Raw genomic sequence first — 22,583 nt, forward strand, 5'->3', positions numbered from 1 at the left:
ACTAACTTGGTATTGTTGGCAGTTTAGTATGTACTTTTGAACATCATGATGTAAGCCTAGCCAATAAAATTGCCATCAAACTAAGGCATACGTTTTATGAATACTTGGATGACTAGCACTTGGACTATCGTGACACTCAAATAATATTTGGCGCCTAGTGTTTTGGCACACATACTCTACCCTTGTGGAGTAAGTAGCCATCATCAATCGAAAAATTCTTCCATCGCTTAAGCTCATCTTGAGTAGGGATGGAGCTCTGTGTGTTGGAGTTTTTATCTGTGCATGCAAAAACATGTTGATCTAGCTGTGCAAAGACATGTGAGTGTGAGGGATTCCTTCTTAAAACTGCACTCCACACTTTAGCATATGATTGATCTTGTGCACACTTGCCACGTAATGACTCCAAAAATTCACTCTTTATTTTCGTGAAAGCAAGTGAATTGATATGAGGCATTTGGCTTAGTGCATCCGCTACTACATTATATTGCCCCTTGCGATATCGTAGCTTACAATCATAATCTTGAAGGATCTCCGTCCATCTAGCTTTGCGACCCTTCAAGTCCGTTTGAGTAGTAAACCATTTTATACTCTCAGGTTGAAAACCACTTCAAACTCTCGACACCATATAAATAGTGTCGTCACTTTTGTAAAGCGTGAATCATGGCATAGAGCTCCCTCTCATAGACAGAATAATTCTGTTGAGCTCTATCCAACTTTTTACTTTCAAAGGCTATAGATCTTTCCTCCTAGAGAAGTACCGCACTAATTGCTTTATCACTAGCATCAGTCTCTACCACTAACGGCTTTTGTGGGTCAACGATTGCTAGGATGGGAGCAATGGCTACAACTACCTTGAGCTGTTCAAAATTGCATTGTTGGGCTTCTTCCCAAGAAAAGGTCTTACCTTTTGCTTTAAGTCAATCCTTCATAGGAACAACGATTTTGGCATAATCACGGATATATTGTCAATAAAATCCAGCCATTCCGTGTTGGGATGTGGCCATCGCAGATTGGCAGCGACCTTGTCGGTGTCCATCTTGATGAAAGAATAAGAGATCACATGACCGAGATAATGTATCTTTATTTTGAAGAAATTGCACTTGCTTGGCTTAGCATACATGGCGTGAGTTCGTAGCTGTTTGAACACTAATCGTAAGTGTTCTGTGTGTTCATCTTCAGTCTTATTGTAAATGATAATGTCATCAAGGAAAACCACAACAAATTTTCCAAGATAGGGACATAAGACATTATTCATGAGTGTCATAAATGTAGATGGACCATTGGTTAAACCAAAAGGCATAAACAAAACTTCAAAATGCTCGAATCGTGTTCTAAAGGTAGTCTTAGAGATATCTTTCAAAAGGATACGCACCTGGTGGTATCCTGAACGAAGATCTATCTTTGTATAGTATCTTGCCCCATGGAGTTGATCAAACAACTCATCCACTCGAGACAGAGGATACTTGTTCTTGATGGTTATGGCGTTTAATCCGCGATAATCTACACACATGTCCATAGTACCATCTTTCTATTTGCCAATAGAATTGGTGATTCCCCAGGCGAGGTGCTTGGTCTAATGAAACCACGGGCGAAGTAGTCAGTCAACTGACGCTCAACCTCCTTGGCCTCACTAGCACTCATATGATAAGGTGGTTTACTCACCGATGTAGAGCCTGGCAAGACATCTATGCCATGCTGCACATCATGTATAGGGCGTAAACCCGGTGGTAAATCACTTGAGAATACATCACTATACTTCGTGATTAAGCGAGTTAGCTTTTTCTGTGCAAAACAAGAAGGTAAACTAGAGTTATGCTGGGATGGAGAATCTTGTAATTCCTTTAATGTTTGTTTTACAACAGATGCACGTTGCTCAACATAATTAGAATTGAGAGCACTTTTCTCTTTAGCATTTCTAGCACTTTCTTTCCTTTAAAATTCATTGCACTTTGCATACCATAACTAGAATCCACAACACTTTGCTTTTGAGAATTCACAAGACTTGGAGACAAGCAGTAACACAAGAAGACTTCATCTATTAATTTCTCTCTCTGTAAAATAGAAAGCTTGACTATACATATAAGAGGTGCATATGGTATATTTTTCTCACCAAGCAAGAGCACATGTTTACCATTGTCCATAAAGGATAAAGAGTTGTGTTCGTAACTAGTGTGCAATGTGTTTCCTAAACCATGCAGCCACTCCCGTCCTAAAACTACATCAACATGGTCCATGTTCATAACTTGAAAGTCAAGGGTCATCGTATGATCTTGAACAATAAGTTCAACCCCTTGAACTACTGTGTCCCATACTTCTTTATCATTTCTAAACATCTGCTCTACCACATACTTGTGGGAACAGGGAGTCTGTGTAAGCTTCAATTCCTTGACTAGCTTATAGTTTAGGAAGTTATGAGTTGCACCATCATCCACTAAAATACGAACACGTTGTCCGTTAATAGTGCCATGCATGCAAGTCAACTCATGGGGGCCAAAGGTGGGCTACCACATTGAAGCATGCACAATATAGTCGTGCTTTTCTTCCATGATATGAAGAACCTCTACAACACAATATTTAGGAGATGAGTCTAATGTGAGGTGTTGCACCATGTGCATGGCCTTTTCTTTGCCTCATAGAAGAGGACAATCCTTCTTGTTATGCTGGCTCGAAGTTAATTTGAAACACAAATTGTGTTTCCTTGCATGCTCAAAATCAGTAGAGCTGAGAGACCCAAGTGGAGTATCTCGTGATTGCTTAGGCTTATTAGCCTCTTGAGGGCGCAGAGAGGTAGATTGTCTCTTGTTCCTCTTGGAACGTGTGGGAGATCTACCTCTCGCCATTGGCTCTTAACCGAATTGCCTTAATAAAAGTATTCTTAGAGTAGGGAACATTTCCCTCCATCTCTTGGTCATCATCATACGTTTAGACATGAGCGACGACTTCTTCCAATTTTTTTGGATATTGGGTCTTGACATGAAGACGATAGACTTTGTCAAGACCCCTATTGAAACCCTGTATCTTTTGGAATTCATCTAGACCTTCTAGTTTTAATTTGATTTCTCGATACTTAGAAAGATACTGAGTGAGAGAGAGAGGCCAGACATACGGAATGCATCCCATGCTAACCAATCCTTATCTTCTTAATTGGAGTCCAAAAACTCTTTGGAGAGAGAAGCTTGAAACGTAGCCCAAGACTGAGGACGAGCATCTATTGGAAATGTCATCCACCACTTATAGGCTTTGCCTTTAAGAGATAAACTTGTTTTCACAGTTGACTCAATATCTGGGGTGTGTCTCATCCTATGAATATCACTCCATTTGTGTAAGAATGTATTGACTGCATCCTTGCTGCGATCACGCTCTTCATCGTGAAACGTAGGAATGGTGATATTCTTAAGTAATGCATTGCTACCTTCTTCATCTTCTGAAGCACTTGCCTTATGGACTCCTTGAGTCGTGCGAACGTGGGTTCCTTGAACCGGGCTAGCTTGGGCTCCTTGAGTCGTCCGTGAATTCACAAATGTCATAAGTATCTCAATAAGGTTTGTAACATTTGCACTAGATCATCATCGTCATGCATATTAGTGTTGGCAGTGCCCGTGGTTGCCGAATTTTGTGCACAAAATCAACAGTGTGTGTCTGTGGGATATCCTCGCCAGCCATGGTAAACACACGCTAATATAGAGAGAGAAAGAAAAAACGTCAACTTGTACCTTGTACAGCTTGAAGTCGTTGTGTTTTTATGCTCGGTGACTTTTGTGTTGCATGCGATCCTCACCTTGCGAAATTTGTAGCGCTTCACGTCTTGTTCTTCGTAAGAACACCTTTGTTGATTCTTCACAAAAACTCGTTTTTTTGGAAGGCTTTTGTTCACTTGTGAAGCTTCTTTCTTGAAGAAAAAGGAATTTTGGAAGAAAACTTGCTTTTCTTTAAGGAGTGAAAAGGAAGCGTGAAACTACTTCCTTAAAGTTTGTAGCTTTTCTTTCGTTCTAGCTTTCTTTGTCAACTCAAGTATGCTATCTTTCCTTGTTATATGCAACAAGTCTCAATAGCTTGGATGGTAGAGTGTTGGCCTCTTACCCTCATGGGATGGGTTCAACCCTCCTTCATGCATTGGTTGGTAGTCGTGGGCGGTTGTTGTTGCTCGCTATCTGTTTCCTCGTGATGTGCCTATCTTCTCTTTTGCTGCACTATGGGCGTCTTCCCTGACTGTTGCATGTGGATCGTGGGAGAGGAGACGTGTGTCGCATGCACATGCAACCCACTTTTCCCCTTTCCCAAAATAGCTTGGATACCACTGGAAGGAGAGGAGTAATGTCGTGTGCTAGTCTCCCCCCAACCATGCTATCTTATAACCTCTCCCTAGCGTACACACCGGCAGTGCTGGTGGCCATGCTCGTAGGACCTGTGTCCTTACACTCTACTTTTTGAAAGTGGGGCTCACCATATGTCATTAAATATCTAATATCTAACCAACCCAAACGATTTTCTCATATTAAATTGATCATTTAATATGGGATAATAAACGGGAACAAGGATTAGAATATAGACATGTGCTTACGGATCTATCTCAACACGGGGCCAATGGTAAAGGGGCCCAAATGAGAGATGGTCTGTCAAAGAGCAAGGTTAACTAATGAAGCTTAAAAGACCTTAGGGTTAGCTTCATTAAAGACCTCCAATGGTTAGTGTTAAAAGTCCTTTGACCTTAAGCAAACTAGGGCTGTGCTTGAGGTGGGAACCTTAAGCAAGCTAGGGCTGTGCTTGAGGTGGGAACTCCACCTAAGGTGTTGGTCATGCTTGATGACTAAGGTACTTGAGGTACTTGTCACACTTAATGAGGAAGTTGCTTGAGAAGCTTCCTATGCATGGGGGGTAAGATGCTTGAGTAAAAAAGAGAACCTACACACTTAATGAGGAAGTTTCTTGAGAAACTTCATATGCATAAAAATCTCAAAGTTAGGGGAATTCTAAAAGAGCACATGGGACACATGTCAGACTCTCACTAAGCTTAACCACATGGTGTGCTTGAATGCTATTGGTTGGGCTAAAGAGGGGTCCAATGAGCTTCTACTTCCATCTAACAAATATCCAGATATTTTCAAGCTCTCTCTCTCTAAGGGGTAAGGAGTACACTTGTCAAAAGACTACCCATGTACTTGACTGCATGCTGCATGTGATTGGCTAGGGGGAGAGGGGTCCAATGAGCTTGTAGCATGTAGAAATTTCGCCCAAAGCAAGGAAGGGGGTGCTAGGGGGATATACTCCACACACTCACTCATTTGCCAGGGCATTCTTACTTGGTGAAAGTTAAGGAACACCACCTCTTTCTCCAAGCTTGTGAGAGTGAAAGCCTACACCAACACTCTTGGCTATGGAATGCAAATCCAACCAAGAGTCATGCTTCAATGCGTAAGCTTGCCATCTTCTCCATCTTCATTACTATGCTATTATGTATGCTAGCAAGAAGAGTAATGATAAGTGAGGAAATATTTCTTTCTCCTATGGAATGTTTCTTCTTCCTCTTCCCTATCCTCATTCCCCGCTAGCTCTCTCCACCTTCGAAGGTGTTTGAGGCCTTGGGACTGAGGCTTGAGATAGTTAATGCTTTCTTCAAGTTTATGTTATGATTGTGATGCATGAAGCCTTCCATCTTCATTGAGTCACCTAGGTTACAAGAAGCACAAAGATTGTATTGTACCAAGTCTCTCTTGATGGGAGAAACTATAATACAAATGCCTATTGGAGGGGGGGACAGACTCCACATGAATCCGGTCCTCAACTATTGTCATGTTCTCTAAACTCTCTCTCTTGCAAAAGTATTGTTCATACCAAGTTAACTAAGTACCATGTTTATGTTGCTACCATCAATTAAGTTCAGCCGCTATGCTCACAAAAGAATCTCTCAAAAGTGCTTCACCTAATTTCCTAATTCCGCTACTCTCAAAGTTCATAGGCAATTTCCATTACACCATCATCCTTCCAACAATATCCAATCATACCTTCAAATGTATGTAAGTTTTTCTGCCTCAACACTCTGCAAAGTACGCCCCCCTCCCTCCCAATGGATTTTCATTATTCCAACCCAAATAACTTTTTAGGTTTTTATTTATGAGGATAAGGGAGGTGCTTAAAGTATGTATAACCATATGAAAGTGCAAGTGAAACACACAACCCCCCCTCTCCACTGAGCATATACTAGTTGTTGTCTCGGATACCACTGGAAGGAGAGGACTAATGCCGTGTGCTAGTCTCCACCCAACCATGCTATCTTATAGCCTCCCCCTAGCGTACACACTGTCTGGCCATACCGGTGGCCTTGCCCGTAGGACCTGTGTCCTTACACTCTACTTTTTGGAAGTGGGGCTCACCGTCAATCTTCAAGCAATACCCAATCATACCTTCAAATGTATGTAAGTTTTTTGGCCTCAATGCTCTGCAGAGTACGTTTTCCCCCAATGGATTGTGAGTAGTAAGGGAGCCATGCTCCTAAAAGCCTCAGTTTTTCCCTCCGCTTGATAGCACAAAGAGGATACATGAAAAATATATTGGCTGACGTAATGCACAAGCCAGTTTCTTATGTATCTTTATATGGAGCCTTGCTCTCGTAATGCATCTTATGGTAGTTTCAGATTAAACAGTTTAAACCCATGAATTATCTACCTTGTCGAGTAATACACCATACTGGGAGCATAGAAATACCCACAATAATTGCAAAAGCAAAGCATACCTAAGTTGCCCAATATTGTGTGTATGCACCGGTTACCAGTTAACTTTCAAAACCATTAGATTTGGTTTGTTGACAATGGGTTGATCCTAATCATGCTTGATACCATTGGTTTTGAAAATCTAAAACCCTGGGAACTGCCATGTTCGAATCATCTGCCCCACCTCCCTTTTATAGCCTCCTGGCCCTAGGATCCCTTCTCCACTGGGCAGCCGGCCCTTGGCTTGACATTACTCCCCCTTGGAGAAGCGTTTTCGTCCTCAAAAATACAAGTGGTAGTATCTTCGTAAAAACACTGATGTTTTCCTTATTGGCATCCCATACGCAAGCCAATTGCCCATATGATACTTGGTGCAGTGAGTAGGTTCAATGAAACCAAGAGTAACATGTTGATTTTCAACATTGTTGTCCTTTTGCAACCACCTGTATCTAATTAATAACTCAATTTATAACTCACTTGAGTACTTTAAAGGAGTAACCACAACTAAGAGGTGTCTAAACACATAACTAGTTTTCATACTTTTTGAAGATACTGGAAAAATACCAGAAAACCTTGGCGCAACTTTCCATGAAGTTGTGAGCCAGATTTCCAACTCGCGTGCGTATCTAGAAAAGCTCATAGCTACTGAGGGACAGAATAGGGAGTGTCCTCATGTTAGACTTCTGAACGTTTTGGAACACACAGAACTACATGTTCACTCCTAATGAAGGTTACCTGCCAACATACTTTATCAGCACACCTATTAAGTCCTTGACTTATGAAACTATTGAAACGGTATCCAACCCCACCACAATAGGTGTTCAAAGTTGAAAACCTTGCTTAGGAAAATTCTAGAAGAGGGAGAGAATGGCCCATTCAGAATGCGTTGTGCTAACATATGCTCTTAGCAGATCCTTAACAAAAAATACTTGTAAGTTGTCCATCCAACACAGGATGAATAGCAGCAGTAAGAGTGAGGTGCTTTCCCCCAACCACTTACAGACAATATTCCAGGACTGACGATAAACTATGACTCAACCATTGAGTATCAGCTATATATGTGATATGGAGTGAAGACAACCAACTAGGTTGAAAGCGGGTTGGACTGGAGTAAGCTCATAGAGTTTAGACCATCCAACCATAGACACCCATCCTGAGCCAGTACCTTGTATGGCAGGGTGTAAACTCATAATAAGTCTGCAATATAGATTGCACTTGCAGTGCAAAAAGGTGTAGAAGTAATAAAGTCCATGAATTTGCATGCCGCTCCAAATAAATCAATGTTAAACACTAGGGCCCATAACACCTAGTGTGCATGCATTTAGCACAAACTTATCCAAACCACAATTCCATGAGGAGACTTTCCACGGTACATACGGGAAAGCCTAGAAACAAAAGTTGGACCATAACAGAATGTGACAACCCAGTCACACCTAGGTACCAACCATGAGAGATTCTCATGAACGTAGCATACTTGGCTATATGTAGAAACGACCCTCCGTTAAGGTGGTTTCACAACACTTGTAATTGGAACAAGTTTGTACTTAGTACCCGACAATTTTTGGCCACTAAAATTGTTTCGAATACGGTGTGCTTCAAATGGTCTAATAAACGGATGCGACCAGCATGTAGAGACGTCGTCGTGACACATCATTAGGAATTAGGCACCAGTGTCAGTCCCAGAGACTCATATTTTCCACATGTGGAATATCTCTCAAATAAGGATGGCCGAAAAAGCGACATCCATCAAGTACAAGATGTACTTGTGTGTGGAGGTAACTGCAAAACACTCCGCGACAAGAGTGAGAGGGACCCTCATTATCATTGCTCCACACTGGCTAAACCGAACTCCTTGAGTTCCTAGATCCCATGTGACAACATGTGCCAAAGTGAATCCTACAAGTGGGTTCATAATAGCATAATGCAGAAATGTATATTGGACACTATGGCCCAAAATAATTTGTTCCGACATGCCGTTGGCATGGCTTTCAAATATTCAAGCGTACGACTTCAAAAAACCAAGCAAAGCATATGAAAAAATGAAATTACACCAAATCAATAGATGCGTACTTGGTGATTTGAACTTAATGGTCACTTACCCGTATTCAAATGTAGAGGAGCACGTCGCCCACCTAAGAAAAAACCAAGCAACATTGCACTGGAAACCATGGGTGTTGCTTCCGTAATCCAAACCCGTTGGTTAGAACCTACGTAGTCAAACCCCTTGGTAAGACCCTTTGTAAAAACTGCTCAACTAGTAGGTAATGGTAACTAACATAGTCAACCATGTACAGAATGATTGGAATCAACTTAAAAAGTTGAATTTATCCACTACACGTGGTAAATTGCAAAATTCTTTCCTTGGAAGTATAACAGAAATGGATCAAACTGTGATCCTCAATGTCGATGGGATGATTTAGTAAACATCCGCTAGGTCTACCCCAAAACTGGACTTCCATAGACACTCATAGTGCTAAAAAGAGAGTAGGATATCAACACAAGTGAAATGCCTAGCTCTTATGGACAGCCATGCTATCACAACGGTTTGCTGCAGCTAAACTCCGTGATAGAGATCAACTGATGTGAGTTTAAGGCTATCAAAAACTCAACTCAAGCGTTGCACTAAAAACATGTAGTGCAAAAATGACACTCTAAACATCCGTAATGACAAGACTCTTGCTTGTCCATTAATGTCGATGTGTATTCCACTGGGTAGATTTGTTTGATTGTGAAAACAATCACTCAAGGAATGCCAACAGTTGGGTCTTACCCGAGATCTGACAATGACTCTTAGCCAGCTTGTGTGGCTCATAGCCCTCGTGGCAATTTGTGTTCAATTGTCAAACCGAGGAAGAATAATTTGGATGGCATCTTGCCCAATTTCTAGCGGAGAGTTAGAGCACCTTGGCTCAGGCTGACTCGCGAACAGAACATGTATCAAAAGATTCTTAGAAAGTTTTCATTATTATTTGAGAGAAATAATAGAGAGAAGAAGAGCATGCTGGGCTGAGGAACTTTCCTTAAATTTGTAGAGTGTGTACCCAATCTGTGTGCTCTTACGCATCTTATGCCCGACTTGCAGCTTATCCTATAAGCATGCAACAATCTACCTGTATAACACTCTCATTGAGCGAGGTAATAGAAAACACAAGCCACAGCTTGACCCACCTACCATGTATGGGGTCGTGACTTTACAAAAATGACTTAAATATGGCACTTTTCCTGTGAAATAAGTCATAGCTTTACTTTCCTTTTAGTGTTGTTGTGTGTGGACAACCACCCAAAAAAATCATGCAAAACCATCCATCACTTATCTTGTGTCCTTGACAGAGTTGCTAGTGTAATAGCGGAAGCGTAATCCATGAAGTGGTGGAGTTCATGCCACCTGGTTAGCATGCCTTGCATGCACAATTGTAAGCCCTCTTCGAGAATGATGGCCTCAAACGTGAGAATTAAAACCAGAAGTGACTTGCACAGTAGCATGTACTGCTAGGGATACATCCTAACTTGACGTTGCCACACCTAAAATGGGAACAAATTTTTGATCGTATCAATTCCCCAAACTTGTGTGCCAATGCCCTTGATTTGGAGTCAATGGGCTGTATCATGGCACACGGTAGAAGCCTTGCTTCTCTTGAAACTGTCAAAGCTCTTTGCTTTGCACAACAGATAAGAGTTTCCAAAGTAAACATGAAAACATGAAAAACAAGGAAAACTGAAAAGTGTCTAACCTAGTCGTCCTGCTGTAACCAATTGTCCCGAGATTCCATAGAAGAAATCTCTCTCCAAACCGCTCATAGCCATATCTGCTTTGTGAGAGAGAATTGTCGTGTATATCATATACACATGTCTTGTATGTTCTGAAATAATGTTCAATTATATTGCCAAATCCTTCCCAAGTTTGTATGCTCATAGCATATGCCAAACGTGAGCATTTGCAATGCCAAATGCCCAAATTGAAGCCTTGCTTCACATAAATACTTTTGTGCTTGTAGCTAATAGATGCTATTATCGACATACGTAGATCGACCTTGTCAAACACTATTGGTTGATATGGGCTACTAGTGTTGTGTATTAAGTATCTCTGCCGACTTTTAGAAGCGGTGATAAATAGTTGGCCATGCCAAGCACGTAGCATCCTGCATCAAGCCATTCAACAGGCGGTTATGATCTCCTTGAGATACTAAAACATTGCCAAGTTACGATATTGTTGCATCAAAATGGAACTGCTGAGGAGCCGTGCTCCAGCTCAATACGGTTGGGAGTCAAGCCATGCTTGATTGGAGGGTGTAAGGCCGTCTTTGGGCTTTTACGGACAATGTATGCAACGAAATATCAATGGATCAAATTGACACAAGCCGTGCTTGTACGTAAAGTGCATCATGCGAGTCTCAAACATGAATTTATGTAGAGATACAACAATAATGATAGATCAAGTTATGTAGATAACAATGAAGCAAGAGCATCTGGAGGTACCGACAAAGCATACCTGAAATTGTTTGCCGTTGCAGAAAAATGTAGTGCAAACCCGCATTAACCGAACACATCCGGCCTAACTTCCAAGACATGCCGTGCATGCTGGATCGTGTTGATGATCGAAAAATCTTCGCGCTTGTCATGCTTGTACTGATGTTGATAGACAATCGTTCACGCTTGTCATGCTTGCGCGTTTTGGAATGTCTGCAAATGCGGTTGGGCCTTGGACATTCTGTAATTGTAATTTTGGCTCCATGCAATCGCCATGGCCCCTCCATGCTTGCCCATGATTATCGACATGCAGGCCATGCAAGCCTCCGATGGGAGGGGCAGCCGTGGGACGGCCCCCTAGGGGGTACCCCTTGGGTACCCCATGGTCGCCCAAGCGGACTTGGCCAAATTGTTAAAAAAATAAAGAAAAAAAACCTACCTCAGCGATGGTGGGCAGATCAAACCGACATGCGTAGGAAAAGTTTAAGCCACCGTGGGCGCGTTGATGCGTTTTAGGCTTAGCTCAAACCACTGTGCAGGCTTGTGCGCATCAACCAAGCCTCATAATTCACCATTTGGTGTAGGTCAAGAGCATGGAATGCCCTCCATGCAAGGGTCTGTTCTCGCTGTTCCTTAGCCTTTGTCGAGCCCACCTTGGGAGGAGCGGCATGAAAATTCCACGAGCTTCTAGCCATGCATGCATACTTGCATTCAATTCCATCTGGCTTGGCTGCATGCCGATCCAAGCTAGGGAGTCCGTCTTTCACGAGAGAGAGAGAGAGAGAGAGAGAGAGAGAGAGAGAGAGAGAGAGAGAGAGAGAGAGAGAGAGAGAGAGAGAGAGAGAGAGAGAGAGAGAGAGAGAGAGAGAGAGAGAGAGAGAGAGAAAGAATACCATGCTTGCAATCCCTCCTTCATGGCTGCTTTCCTCCTAAACGGGCGATGGTAATGCGTGTGCTAGTCTCCGCCCAACCGTGCTATCTTATAGCCTCCCCCTAGTGTACACACTATTCGGCCGTGCCAGTGGCCTTGCCCATAGGACCCATGTCCTTACATTACCCCCCCCCCCCCCTGGAGAATCGTTTTCGTCCTAAAAAACGAATGTAGGAAAACGTTTCTTAAGTGCGGAGACATTGTCCCATGTAGAACCTTCTTCAGGTCTATCTAGCCATTTTACCGACACCTGTCATCTAACATGATGTCTGGTGCGAGCTCATGAGAATCCAAAATCTTTTCGGGCTCATGAGGAATGCTTGGCGGTTTGATAAGGTCAACTAACACACTTGTGTCAATGACATTATCATTCTGTCCTAGCTATTTTCGTAAACGGCTAACATGAAAAACAGGATGAACTCGTGAGTGCTCTAGGAGAGCTAACTTATAGGCCACTTGACCTATAGGTTTGAGAATAGTAAACGGTCCACAATAACATGGTGAAAGTTTAGCAACTTTTCTCGTCTTCAGACTTTCTGAATGCTCCAAAACTTTGAGGAAAACCTTGTCTCCTTCTTTAAAAGTAGCAAGACAATGATGCTCATCTGCGTACTTCTTATAGTGATCTTGAGCTTGCTTAACATTCTGTCAAGCAACTCGAAGCATGTCAAAATGGTCTTGGAGAAAATCCTTCGCTTGTTGTATCTTCTCCTTAGCCAACCCCACCGTAATGGATGATCTAGGTTGAAATCCATATAAAAGCATAAATGGACTAAACCCTCTAGTCACATGCTTTGAACTATTATAAGCAAATTCCAATATAGGTAGGTAGTCTTCCCAATTGGTTTGCTTCTTGCTAACGTACGCTCGTAGCATATCCTCTAGCACTTGATTTACTCTTTCGGTTTGACTATCCGTTTCTGGATGATAAGCCGTACTTAGATTAAGTTTAGTTTCCAACTTTTGGAACACAGCTCTCCATAAGTAATTATCGAACTTTCGACCTCTGTCACTAATGATACTAGCTGGAAGACCGTAGAGTTTATATATATGCTCTATAAATAGCCGTGCTAATTTCGGTGTCTTAACCGTAGTCTTAGTGGGAATGAATTGACCCATCTTTGTGAGACGGTCTACAATTACCCAAATGGCATCATGGCCACGGTTTGTAGTATGTAGTCCTACTACAAAATCCATAAAGATACTCTCCCACTTACCTTGTGGAATCTCTAAAGGATCTAAAAGGCCACCTACCTTGAGGCGCTCTGCCTTATTAACTTGGCACTATTGGCAGTTTAGTACGTACTCTTGAACATCATGATGTAATCCCGGCCAATAATATTGCCACGTCGAACTAAGACATACGTTTTACGAATACTTGGATGACCAGCACTTGGACTATCGTGACACTCAAATAAGATTTGGCGCCTAGTGTCTGAGTCCTTTGGCACACATACTCTACCTTTGTGGAGTAAGTAGCCATCATCAATGGAAAAATTCTTCCATCACTTAAGCTCTTCTTGAGTAGGGATGGAGCTCTGTGTGTTGGAGTATCTATTTGCGCATGCAGAGACATGTTGATCTGGCTGTCCAGAGACATGTGAGTGTGAGGGACCCTTTTTAAAACTTCACTCCATACTTTAGCATATGATTGATCTTGTGCACACTTGCCACGTAATGACTCTAAACATCCACTCTTTATTTCCGTGAAAGCAAGTGAATTAAGCTGAGGCATCTGACTTAGTACATCCACTACTATATTATATCGCCCCTTGCGATATCGTAGCTTACAATCATAATCTTGAAGGATTTCGGCCCATCTAGCTTTACGGCCCTTCAAGTCCGTTTGAGTAGTAAACCATTTAATACTCTCATGGTCAAAAACTACTTCAAACTCGGCACCATATAAATAGTGTCGCCACTTTCGTAAGGCGTGAATTATGGAATAGAGCTCTCTCTTATAGACATAATAATTTTGTTGAGCTCTATCTACTTTTTACTTTAAAAGGCTATAGGTCTTACCTCCTGGAGAAGTACCACACCGATTGCTTTATCACTAGCATCAGTCTCTACCACAAACGGCTTAAGTGGGTCGACAATTGCTAGAATGGGAGCAGGGGCTATAGCTACCTTGAGTTGTTCGAAACTGCGTTTTTGGGCTTCTTCCCAAGAAAGGTCTTACCTTTTGCTTTAAGTTGATCCGTCATAGGAACAACAATTTTGGCATAATCACGGACATGCTGCCGATAAAATCCAGCCATGCCTAAAAATATTTGAAGCTCCATAACCGTGTTGGGATGTGGCCATCGAAGAATGGCAGCGACCTTGTCAGTGTCCATTTTGATCCCAGAATAAGAGATCACATGATTGAGATAATGTATCTCTGTTTTAAAGAAATCGCACTTGCTTTGCTTAGCATACAACGCGTGAGCTCGTAGCTGTTTGAACACTAATCGTAAGTGTTCTATGTGTTCATCTTCAGTCTTACTGTAAATGAGAATGTTATCAAGGAAAACCACAACAAATTTTCCAAGATAGGGACGTATGACACTATCCATGAGTGTCATAAATGTAGTTGGAGCATTGGTTAGACCAAAAGGCATAGCCAAAAATTAAAAATGCCTGAACCGTGTTCTAAAGGCAGTTTTGGAGATATCTTGTAGTAGGATACACACTTGGTGGTATCCTGAACGAAGATCTATCTTTGTATAGTATCTTGCCCCGTGGAGTTGATCAAACAACGAATCCACTCGAGGCAGAGGATACTTGTTCTTGATGGTTATCGCACTTAATCTGTGATAATCTACGCACATGCGCATAGTACCATCTTTCTTTTTTACCAATAGAATTGGTGATGCCCAAGGCAAAGTGCTAGGTCTAATGAAACCACGAGCGAGGTAGTTAGCCAACTGACTCTCAACCCCCTTGACTTCTTTAGCACTCATACGATAAGGTGGTTTACTCACCGGTTTAGTGCCTGGCAAGACATCTATGCCATGCTGCACATCATGTGTAGGGGGTAAACCCGGTGGTAAATCACTTGAGAACACATCACTATACTCCGTGAGTAAGTGAGTTAGCTTTTGCCGTGCAAAAGGAGAAAGTAAACTAGAGTTATGCTGGGATGGAGAATCTTATAATTCCTGTAATGTTTATTTTACAACAGTTGCACGTTACTCTATAGATTAAAAATCGAGAGCACTTTGCTCGTTAGATTTGTTAACACTTTGTTTATCAATAGAATTCATTGCACTTTGCATACCATTAGAATTTATTGCACTTTGCATACCATTACTAGAATTCACCGCACTTTGCTCTTGAGAATTCACAAGATTTGTAGACAAGCAGTAACACAAAAAGACTTCATCTATTAAATTTCTTTTTGCAAAATAGAAAGCTCGGCTGTACATATAAGAGGCGCATGTTAGGAAATAAGACGTAGCTAAATAGATATTTGAGTAGATTACTTAATGGAGAGAGATAGATTTCACACACAAGAGATTATAGAGGGGAGAGAGAGAGAGAGAGAGAGAGAGAGAGAGAGAGAGTACACACGATATACGTGGTTCACCCAATGTGGGCTACGTCCACGGGAAAGCAGCCACTCAATGGCTTTAGTACTTCAAAATAAGAAGTAGTTTACAAAGGGATTATACCCTTGATGGATCTCCCACCTTGCTTCACTCTCACCACCTCACACTCACCTTGTTGCATCAACTTCACACTATGAAATGTGTGTAGAAATGGCCTCCTTTTATAGGCCAAAAGGGCTGCCCTCTCTTATGAGAGACAGCCATGTGTAGCCGCCCTTGTGCGAATAAGTTCAAATCGGAACCTCCAATCCGCCCATGTGTGGCCGCCCTTGAGAAGACAAGTCCGCTTTTGAATTCGGCCACCGGCCACCGGCCATTGACTTCCGACCACTGACCACCGGCCACCGGCCAACCGACCGGTTGTTTTCCGACCACTTTCCGGCCGCCGTTCGATCATAATATTCCGGCGAAAAAAAGTCTCGGGGGCCTCCGCCCCCGAGGCCTCTAAAGTTGCCCCTGATTCTTGTCCGTGAAAATTTTGGTTTCCGGTGAGTGATTTTCCTTCATGCACGATGGCTTCTCCTCATAATGTGGGCCTTACAAATGTGCGCTTTTACCACAGAAAATTACAAGGGTAAATCAAGCTCCATACTTAACAATCTTCCACTTGGAGACCGATCTCCAAACCAAACCTGTGACTGCTTTCCATTCTGGCTTCTTATCCTTGAATGCCGATTGAAGATGAGCAAAAGCTCAACTTCTCCTTGTTGACCACCTTTGTAAACATGTCTGCAGGATTTTCACTTGTATGCACCTTTCCTAGCTTTAGCTGTCCCTCTTCCAAAAGAGTGCGTATGAAGTGATATCTCACCTCAATGTGCTTTGTCCTTGAATGAAAGGCTGAGTTCTTCGCAAGATGGATAGCGCTTTGTCTATCACTGTACAAGACACAATTGTCTTGTTTGAATCCAAGCTCTTCTAAGAATCAGTGAAGCCACATAATTTCTTTGCTTGCCTCCGTCATTGCTACATACTCTGCTTCCATGGTAGAAAGTGAGACCACTTTCTGCAGCTTTGAAGCCCAGCTTACTGCTGTGCCTCCAACTGTGAACACATAGCCAGTAGTGCTCCTTCGAGTATCCTTGTCACCTGCCATATCTGCATCAGCATACCCTTCTAGAAAAATATCAGTTCCTCCAAAATAAAAAGCATTTGTTGTTGTCCCTTTTAGATACCTAAGTATCCACTTCACAGCTTGCCAATGCTCTTTACCTGGGTTGTCCATGAATCTACTCACAACTCCCACTGCATGTGCAATGTCTGGCCTTGTCCAAACCATAGCATACATTAGAGAACCTACCGCTGCAGCATATGGAACTTTAGACATATAGGCTATCTCCTCTTGTGTCTTTGGACACATATCCTTCGTTAGTTTAAAATGACCAGCCAAAGGTGTAGAAACTGGTTTTGCATTTTGCATTGCAAACCTTTCTAGTACCTTCTTGATGTAATCTTCTTGAGATAGCTTTATTGTCTTCTTCGTCCTGTCCCTTGATGTTTTCATACCAAGTATCCTCTTTGCAGCAGCTAAATCTTTCATTGAAAAAGATTTGGACAGCTCCTCTTTTAGGTCTTTGATGTCCTGCATGTTAGCACTTGCAATCAACATGTCATCAACATACAACATTAGAATGATGAATTTCCCATCTCCCAAATTCTTCGTGTAGACGTAGTGATCCGAGTTGCATCTTGTGAATCCATGATCCAACATCCATCGATCAAACTTCAAGTACCATTGTCTTGATGCTTGCTTTAAACCATACAAGCTCTTCTTTAATCTGCAAACCATTTTCTCCTTACCTTTTACTTCATACCCCTTTGATTGAAGCATGTAGATTTCCTCCTCTAAGTCACCGTGAGGGAATGCCGTATTTACATCCATTTGCTCGAGATTTAGATCATGAGCAGCCACAAGGCTTAAGACAAGCCTAATTGAGTTCATTTTTACAACAGGAGAAAATATTTCATTGAAGTCAATACCTTTCTTTTGAGAAAAACCTTTTACCACAAGCCTAAACTTGTACCTTTTCTTCCCACCTTCTTCCTTCAGCTTGTACACCCATTTGTTTTGAAGTGCCCGCTTACCTTTAGGCAACTCAACCAAATCCCATGTTTGGTTGCGATGTAGTGAGTCCATCTCCACTTGCATGCTTTTCGTCCATTGTTCTTTGGATTCATGTTGCATAGCTTCTTCGTATGATTCCGGCTCTCCAGAATCTGAGATCAAGAGATGGTTGAAGGAAGGAACAAACCTTTCTGGAGGTCTACTTGCTCTTGTAGATCTTCGGGGAATAGGTTGAGGCTCCTCATTTGGTTGACGTTGTTGCACATTGTCACCGTTTGCAGTCCTTGAGTCTTCACCGTCCTCAAGCTCCATGTACTCATCACCTGTTTCTTTTGTTTGTTTTCTTTCCAAGTAATCTTTATACATATTTTTTTCGTTAAAAATTACATCCCTACTCCTTAAGATTTTACCATCTTCAGGATTCCATAGGCGATACCCAAAGTCTCCTTCTCCATAGCCAATGAAGAAACACTTTTTGGACTTTGCATCTAGCTTTGATCTTAGGCTTCTATCTATGTGCATGAAAGCTTCACACCCAAACACTTTGAGAAATGCATAATTCACCGGTTTACCTGTCTATGCCTCTTCTGGAACTCCCCCATCCAATGCTGTTGAGGGTGACCGATTGATTAAGTACACAGACGTACTTACAGCTTCCGCCCAAAGCTCAAGCGGTAGGCCCGCATGTAGCCGCATGCTTCGTGCTCGTTCCATGATTGTCCTGTTCATCCTTTCCGAAATCCCATTTTGTTGAGGTGTCCTTGGGGTTGTCCTTTGCCTCCGAATTCCATTTCTAGCACAAAAGCTTTCAAAAGATTGGCTGCAATATTCGCCTCCATTGTCGGATATGAGGCATTTAACCTTGGTACCTGTTTCATTTTCCACAAAGGCTTTCCACCTTTGAAATATGGAAAATACATCGGATTTATTCTTCATGACATAAACCCATGTTTTTCTACTCGCATCGTCTATGAATGTTACATAGTACAATGAGCCACCAAGTGATGGTGTACTTGCAGGACCCCAAACATCAGAATGAACCAACTCAAGTTTTTTAATTTTTTCTTTCATTTCTTGATTTTTGAAATTTTACCCTCTTTTGTTTACCATAAACACAATCTTCACAGAACTCTAAGTCCACTTCTTTCAAACCTGATAGAAGCTTCTTTGTTTGAAGGATTTGCATTCCTTTGGCACTCATATGCCCAAGTCGGTAGTGCCACACCGCACTGTCAACTTTTGTAGTTGCTGCACAAGCTGAAGGTTGCGTGCTAACAGTACACAAGTAAAGTGTACCGACTTTTTCTCCCTTGGCAACCACCAAAGATCCCTTTGAGATCTTCCACCGTTTGTTTCCGAATGTAATGTTGTGACCTTCATCGTCCAATTGTTTTGTAGAGATCAAATTTTTGCGAAGAGAAGGAACATGCCTAACATCTTTAAGCTTCCATTCATTTCCGTTAGCAGTTTTGACAGAAACTGTACCTTTGCCGACAATCTCACAAGCTTCATCATCTCCCAAGTATACATACCCAAAATTACCTTTGGTGTAGTCTTGGAAATGTTGCTTCTGTGGTGTCGCATGGAATGAAGCCCCGGAATCTACTATCCAGGAATTAGACACATTGTCTAATGAGAGAATTAGAGCATCTTTCTCTACTTTACCTGCCACATTGGCCTCCGATGTTGGCTTGTTGTCTTGAGACTCTGTCTCCTTCTTCTTCTTGGACCAGCAATCCTTCTTGACGTGGCCCTTCTTGCCGCAGTTCCAACGTTCAAGAACTGACTTTGTGCGTGACTTGCTCCGCCTTGAGCGATCACGACCCTTTTGGTTTTTGAACCTCTCCTTAGGCCTTCCTCTTGTTTCCACTGATAGTGCAGCACTTGATGATTCTCTTGTGCTTCTCCTTCGCATTTCCTCGCTTAGGAGAACACCCACAACATCATCAAACTTAAGAGTATTTGTGCCAGAGATAGAATTACTTACAGCCATCACAAGGCTGTCCCAACTATCCGGTAGAGATGATAGTATAAGGAGAGCTCGCACTTCGTCATCGAAATTGATTTTCACTGATCAAAGTTGACTTATGTGTGTGTTAAAGTCATTTAGGTGTTCTGCAACTGAACCATTCTCTGCCATCTTTAGATTGAACAAGCGCTTCATAAGAAATACCTTATTGGATGCCAATGGTTTCTCATAGAAGTCGTCAAGTGACTTCATCAAGTCCTCCGTGGTCTTCATCTCGAAACATTGAAGGCCACTGTTGACGCCAAGCTTAACCGGATTGTTCCCAGTGCCTTTTGATCAAGGACAATCCATGCTTCATCTGCCATTGTTGCGGGCTTCTTCGCAAGACCGCCTAGTGGCAAATAGAGGTCCTTCTGGTAGAGATAGTCTTCAATCTGCATCTTCCAATGTTAGTAGTTTTTGTCGTTGAACTTCTCAATCTTGAGCTTCCCTTCCTCCGCCATAACTCCCACTCAATTCAAGGAATCCTTTCCTTGAGATAATTTAGCTACGAGCAAACCTTGCTCTGATACAAGTTGTTAGGAAATAAGACGTAGCTAAATAGATATTTGAGTATATTACTTAATGGAGAGAGATAGATTTCACACACAAGAGATTATAGAGTAGAGAGAGAGAGAGAGAGAGAGAGAGAGAGAGAGAGAGAGAGTACACACGATATACGTGGTTCACCCAATGTGGGCTACGTCCAGGGGAAAGTAGCCACTCAATGGCTTTAGTACTTCAAAATAAGAAGTAGTTTACAAAGGGATTATACCCTTAATGGATCTCCCGCCTTGCTTCATTCTCACCACCTCACACTCACCTTGTTGCATCAACTTCACACTATGAAATGTGTGTAGAAATGGCCTCCTTTTATAGGCCAAAAGGGCTGCCCTCTCTTATGAGAGACAGCCATGTGTAGCCACCCTTGTGTGAATAAGTCCAAATCGGACCCTCCAATCCGCCCATGTGTGGCCGCCCTTGAGAAGACAAGTCCGCTTTTGAATTCGGCCACCGGCCACCGGCCATTGACTACCGACCACCGGCCATTGACTACCGGCCACCGGCCAACCGACCGGTTGTTTTCCAACCACTTTTCGGCCGCCGTCCGGCCATAATATTCCGGCAAAAAAAAAGTCTCGGGGGCGGAGCCTCTAAAGTTGCCCCTGATTCTTGTCCGTGAAAATTTTCGTTTCCGGTGAGTGATTTTCCTTCATGCACGATGGCTTCTCCTTATAATGGGGGCCTTACAAATGTGCGCTTTTACCACAGAAAATTACAAGGGTAAATCAGGCTCCATACTTAACAGTGCAGGTGGTATATTTTTCTCACCAAGCAAAAGCACATGTTTACCATTGGCCATAAAGGATAAGGAGTTGTGTTCATAACTAGTGTGCAATGTGTTTCCTAAACCATGCAGCCACTCCCGTCCTAAAACTTCATCAGCATGGTCCATGTTCATAACTTGGAAGTCAAGGGTCATTGTACGATCTTGAACAATAAGCTCAACCCCTTGAACTATCGTGTCCAATACTTCTTTATCATTCCTAGACATCTGCTCCACAACATACTTGTGAGAGCAGGGAGTCTGTGTAAGCTTCAATTTCTTGACTAGCTTATAGTTCAAGAAGTTATGAGTTGCACCATCATCCACTAAAATACGAACACATTGTCCGTCAATAGTACCATGCATGCGAATCAAATCATGGGGGCTAAAGGTGGGCTGCCACATTGAAGCAGGCACACAAAACTTGTGCTTTTCTTCCATATGAAGAACCTCTACAACACAATATTTAGGAGATGAATCTAATGTGAGGCGTTGCACCGTGTGCATGGCCTTTTCTTTGCCTTGCAAAAGAGGACAATATTTCTTGTTATGTTGGTCCGAAAGACATCTAAAACACAAATTGTGTTTCTTTGCCAGCTCAAAATCAGCAGTGCTGAGAGACCCACGTGGAGTATCTCGTGATTGCCTAGGCTTCTTAGCCTCTTGTGGGCGTGGAGAGGTAGATTGTCTCTTATTTCTCTTGGAACGTGTGGGGGATCTACCTTGCCATTGGATCTTAGCCACATTGCTCTTAGCAAAAGTATAATTAGAGTAGGCAACATTTCCTTTCCTCTCTTGGTCATCGTCATATCTTTGGGCATGACTGATGGCTTCTTCCAAAGTTTTTGGATGTTGCATCTTGACATGAAGACGATAGTCTTTGTTAAGACCCCTATTAAAACCCCGTATCTTTTGGAATTCATCTAGACCTAGTTTTTAATATGATTTTCTGATACTTCGAAAGGTACTGTGTGAGAGAGAGGCCAGACATGCGGCATGCATCTAATCCTAACCAATTCTTATCTTCTTCATTGGAGTCCAAAAACTCTTTGGAGAAAGAAGCTTGAAACGCAGCCCAAGACGGAGGACGAGTATCTATTGGAAATGTCATCTACCACTTATAGGCCTTGTCTTTAAGAGATAGACTTGTTTTCACAGCCGTCTTTATATCGGGGCGAGTCTCAATCTATGAATATCACTCCATTTGTAATCACGCTCTTCCCCGTGAAACTCAGGAATGGTGATATTCTTATGTCATGCATTGCTACCTTCTGCAACACTTGTCTCTTGGACTCCTTGGAGCTTGGTTCCCTTGAACCGTGCCACTTGTGGCTCCTTGAGACGTCTATGAATTCATAAATTTCACAAGTAACTCCGTAAGATTGGTAACATTTGCATTGAGTGCAGAGAGGTTGCTTTTAAGTATGCTTTGGTGATGTTCCAAAGTCTTGAAAGAAGGCATATCTACAAGCCCATGATCTCCTA

The sequence above is a fragment of the Adiantum capillus-veneris genome, chromosome 23, assembly GCF_014529385.1.
Source record: "Adiantum capillus-veneris isolate H3 chromosome 23, ASM1452938v2, whole genome shotgun sequence".
In the NCBI taxonomy this organism is placed as follows: domain Eukaryota; kingdom Viridiplantae; phylum Streptophyta; class Polypodiopsida; order Polypodiales; family Pteridaceae; genus Adiantum; species Adiantum capillus-veneris.